At 33.6% G+C, this 5,275-nt stretch overlaps 1 pseudogene; it reads left to right on the top strand.

The window, feature by feature from the left end:
• The first annotated feature begins 1,551 nt into the window (after positions 1 to 1,551).
• LOC145099592 (cytosolic sulfotransferase 13 pseudogene) lies at positions 1,552 to 2,756 on the top strand (annotated as a pseudogene).
• The last annotated feature ends 2,519 nt before the right edge of the window (positions 2,757 to 5,275 follow it).

The raw sequence follows: 5,275 nt of genomic DNA, 5'->3' as shown, positions 1-5,275 counted from the left end.
ACTGAGTATTTCTTTTTTTATTTTTGTTTTACTAAAATAGGGTTATAGTCAAAAAAATTATCAATTTAGTGTGGTTTCAAAAATATTTAACAAATTGGCATTTTTTTATTTTTCAGTTTTTTTTTATTGGTTTTTATTTTAATATGATTTTTTTTTCTTTTATTTTAGTTTTTATTGTCTTTTGTACTTTTTAAATATCATTTTATTTATTTATGTTTCTTTATTTAAGATACATTTAACATAGATGTTTTGAAGTTATTTGTTCAAAATGGGATATTTATAACTATTGATGACTGGAATTGATGCTCAATTGATTTGTAAAATTTGTATAAATAACCTCAAAACATCTATATTAAAAAAAATAGAAAAAACTGAAACAAAAAAAATAAAAAACTCATATTTAAAAAAATAAAAAAAAAATGACAAAACTCGCAAAAAAATGATATTTAAAATTAAAAGCAATATGTAAAACTTAAAATTAGAGGAAAAATGGAAATAATAATAGCTTGGTAAATATTTTAGAAACTAAATTATATTGGTAAATATTTTTTTCAATAACCCTATTCTTGGCAAAAACTTTCTCTCTTGCACTTGAATTATCTCTTTAAGAAAATCATGAACTTAAAAAAGGCCAATCTAGCGCACCTTTTAAATAATTTGAAGGATAAATTGAAATAACGTATTAAGTGTACTTTTATGTTAACAAGTCAGGTGCTACAAGAAAATAAATCAAAATATCAAATTTGTTAACTTTATTTCTTATAGTGTTATTTTGATATTTTATACTTTATTTCTTTGGAAAATTAGAAAGTAAATTTTTTGTCTAGAATATTTGAACTCTAGATTTTAATTTTAATCTTAAAATTTTGTTTCGTTTGATTTCAATAGGAGCCAAATTACACTGTAATTCAGTTTTCGGTTTGGTTTGGTTAGCTTTTGGTTTGTTTGGTTTTGGAGTTAACCTAAAACAAAATACAACTTCAAACAAATATGCATTTTCGATTGATATAAATTTTGACATGGGTAAATATGATATATAAATGTTTAGGAAAATTATAGATGATATTTTCAATTAGATTTATAAGAAGCGGCCTACAATAATAAATTAAAACAAAAAAAGAAGTTAAAACTTTGATAAACTATTTAATAACATTAAAATCTAAGATTAAAACAAATTTAATATTTCGAAAGCTTGTGCACGGTAAATATGAAATTTCAAAAATAGATGGAACAAATATGGAATCCTAAAAAAAATAATGCATTGAAATAGTAGACCAATATCTTGGGGGTGTGTGATAAAAAAAAGTAAAAATAAAAGGTCCTGCAAACATTTAACATGCGAAGCATTAACAACCTGAATCGTGTTCCTCGTTGAATATTTATTAGATATAAATAAATTTAATCATGATTTATAGCAAAACATGCATAAATTGATTTTTGTTAAGTACGACACGAGGTTCATGGGATTTTCAGCACCACTTATTTTTCCCTACCTCAAACTATTGCAACTAACCAACATTGTTTGCGTGCATATATATTGAAACACGTAAACCAACAAACTTACTAGTACTCCACTCTATAGAGAGATATATCATATATGCAAATGTCAAAACCAGATACTTCCCGTCTTTCACTTGTATCTGAACCTCGTTCAGTAAACCATGAGCATGAAAAGGCCAATCTAGCCCTCATTTTGGATAGTTTTAAGGATAAGTATAATACATTTCCTAAAGCGAGAGGTTGGATGGGTGAAGACCTGTACATGTACCGAGGGTTTTGGTTCACATCGAAGAATGCATTCTCAATTGAAACTACAACGGCCATGCAAGACACTTTCAAAGCTCATTCAACCGATATCTATTTGATTACGCAACCAAAAGCCGGCACAACATGGATTAAGGCACTTGTGTTTGCAACTATGAATCGATTTCAGTACAAAACGGACATTCTCTCAACTCACCCTCTACTCAAATCTAATCCCCATAAATGTGTGCCTTTTCTTGAGCCTGAATTTCTTGCTAATTTCCCTACTTATGTCAACAAAAATCAACCACGTATTTTTGGTACTCATATACCTTACAGTGCGCTACCTCAGTCCATTCATGATGCTGGTTGTCGCATAGTTTATGTGTGTAGAAACCCTAAAGACATTTTGGTCTCTTGGTTTATATTCGCAAACAAGTTGAGTGACATGCCTCGTGGTCAGGTGACTCTCGAACAGATGTTTGACGTCTATAGTAAAGGTTTGATGCCATATGGACCATACTGGAATCATGTGAAAGAGCACCATAAGCTTAGTTGTGAACATCCGACGAGGATTCTATTTTTGACATATGAGAACATGAAATTGGATACTCCAAATACCTTGAAGCGCGTTGCAGAGTTCTTGGGATGTCCTTTTACTAAAGATGAAGAGGCCAGAGGCATAGTGGAAGAGATCATGACGCTATGCGGTTTGGAAACTTTAAAGGAGGTTAATCAACATGGGAATTATCGTGATGGTGTCCCTAATGAATCTTTTTTTAGAGAAGGGAAAGTTGGAGGCTGGACTAAGTATCTTACAACTGAAATGAGCAAGATTTTAGATGACATTACGAAAGAAAAGTTCCAAGGTTTGGATATTTCATTCGAATGAGGTGCATGTTATAATTGGACCGAAAAAACTTGCATATTCTATTCTAGTCTATTTGAAATGAATTATTTGTTTTAAGTGTGTTACAGTAATGATTGAAATAAATATATTTTTTTAAGTACAAGATATTCTATCTAATAAATAAATGTATTGTGTTACCATGTAATACAGATGGCGCTCTTCCTTTAGCTTTTCATTGGGGTATTAGAAACTCTTGTTTGAGTTAATATTTGGTGATTTAATCAATTAAAAATAATATTTTTTTAATAGAAGATTTCTCTTTTAATCAGAGATCCTAAAGAAAATTGCTTAATAACTAAATAAATATTATCAATATTATCGTAACAAAATAAGTAAATAATATAAAAAAACATAATCTAATGTTTAAATATTTAAGTCACAAATCATCATATATATTTAGTCAACAATTGGTGTCGATGTCCATATAAAGAAAAACATGAAGCTTGTGTCGATTTTGTTAAATAGTTTTAAGACAAAGCACTAAAAGAATTATCACCTTTAGTGGCGATGCGGCCATACCCACCTTTAGCGGCGACGTCAAGCTTTCGCATTAAATGTCACCGCTAAAGGTGGTTGTCGCTGCTAAAGGTCAAGGACACCGATCATCTTCGAAATTTGAAGTTAATCCCTATTCATCGATCTAGCCTTAATCACATGCCCGGAAAGGACTCTCGTAAGCACTATTAGCAGCGGCTTCAATTGTGGCATCAATCGTTGCCGATAAAATGCGTTGTAGAAATTCCCTTCAGAGTGTCGCCACAAAAACCCTAGTGTCGCTGCAAAAATCATAGTGTTGCGACAAATACCCATTGTCGATCAGGCTCTCACAGATATACCCTCATCTTCTCCCCTTTCCTTTCTTCTTTTGATTCCTTTTTTGCTTTCCTGATTTCCAACCACTGTGTATCCAAGGAGATCAATTAAAGGCAAAACCTCTATTATCGACGACGACAAGGGCATCACTGGCAAATGAAGCCGCATAATCGATGACGAGAACTTTCATCCCCATAGTGTAGACCGGAGAAAAGGTCTTTCACCCCCCCCCCCCCCCCCTATTTTCTATTTCTATTCTCTCTAATGACGATGACTATCTACTAACTTTAAGAGTTTCATTTTGTGATTTAAGCACTGTTGACCGCTATGCTCATGTTGTCACCATCGCTTCCAGATTTCTACCACCACAACACCCCCACAACACCATGACCATTTTGGTTTCGTTCAACCACATGTTCTATTCCATTTCATGAAGTGTTTTCATCTAGTTCTTCATATTAAACTTGTATGTGGTTATAATGTATGTATAAATGTATGTAATGTGTATATATTTGTATGTATAAATGTATATCTTTACATTGAAAAAAGAAAATTGTGTGCAATATGTATATGTAATATGTATATGAAATAGTACAATGTTATAATGGAAAAAAATAAAAAAAAGTACAATGCTATAATGTATACGTAATATATGCAAGATGAATGTTTAAGTGTATTTGTCATACCCCCAAACCAGGATGGCAGAAACGTCTGAGGGTGGATTGCTTCATGAATCGTATCACAACAATATGTATAATAGTGATCAAATCAAAACACAACCACCATATTTATAATTGAAAGAGTTATATTGTTGTAAGAGTTGTATGTTTTAAAACCAATTACAATATGACGATGAATAGATTTGTGTAACACCGTAAATTTCAAAACAATATTTTTCATTTGAAAATAGTCGTTTAATTCTTAAAACACCTTTCTTAAAATCTCATTTGCAACTGGATTACAAAACATAACTCCATTTTCACTTGTATAATAAACCAGGATCCTCAAAACATGACTCTTTCTTTGGTGTGTACAATCGAGTCAGTGTCGTCCCGTGATCTTGAAAGAAACCTGAAACACATAACACAAACACTGTAAGCACGAAGCTTAGTGAGTTCCCCAAAATACCACACATAACACATATTAGCCACTCGAGGCTATAACTCTATGGGTCCGTGGACCCTACTCTGTGAACCCTCTGGTTCTAACTCTGTGAACCTTACGGTTCTAACTCTGTAAACATGCACAGCATAAATCACATAGAAATAATGCAGTACAACACATAACATACATAGCATACAAATACTCTGTCACATAACTCTGGTTACCTACTCAAGGTAAAGTATAGTGAGAAGACCCACCTCGCGTATCTCGATAACTCGCAAATCCCGGAAGTCACTCGCGCTCGATCCTCCGAGCTATAATCCTCCTATAACACAATATACCTCTAATTAACACTTTCTCAACTAGGGTTGACTACCCCCATCAAGTCAACACTGGTCAACTCTGGTCAACGGTCAACGGTCAACTTTGATCGGACTCGGCGAGTGCACTAGAGCGACTCGGCGAGTCTACACGTGTTCACCTACTCTCTAGGATTCTCTTTTGACTCGTCGAGTACTCCCCTGACTCGACGAGTTCCACCTGGCATGAATCGCAAGGCCACCACAACTCAACTCGCCGAGTCTCAAGAACAACTCGGCGAGTTCCAGCTCGACTCAGTCCACCTGACAACCCTCTCTAACTCTCCCTGACTCACTGAGTTGACCCTTAACTCGGCAAGACCACTCGCTGAGTGTGACAACCCTA

The sequence above is a fragment of the Lactuca serriola genome, chromosome 1 (assembly GCF_051521515.1).
Source record: "Lactuca serriola cultivar US96UC23 chromosome 1, Lser_US96UC23_V15, whole genome shotgun sequence".
NCBI lineage: Eukaryota > Viridiplantae > Streptophyta > Magnoliopsida > Asterales > Asteraceae > Lactuca > Lactuca serriola.
Note: the sequence above shows the minus strand (reverse complement) of the source record. Positions and strands in the feature narration are given on the sequence as shown.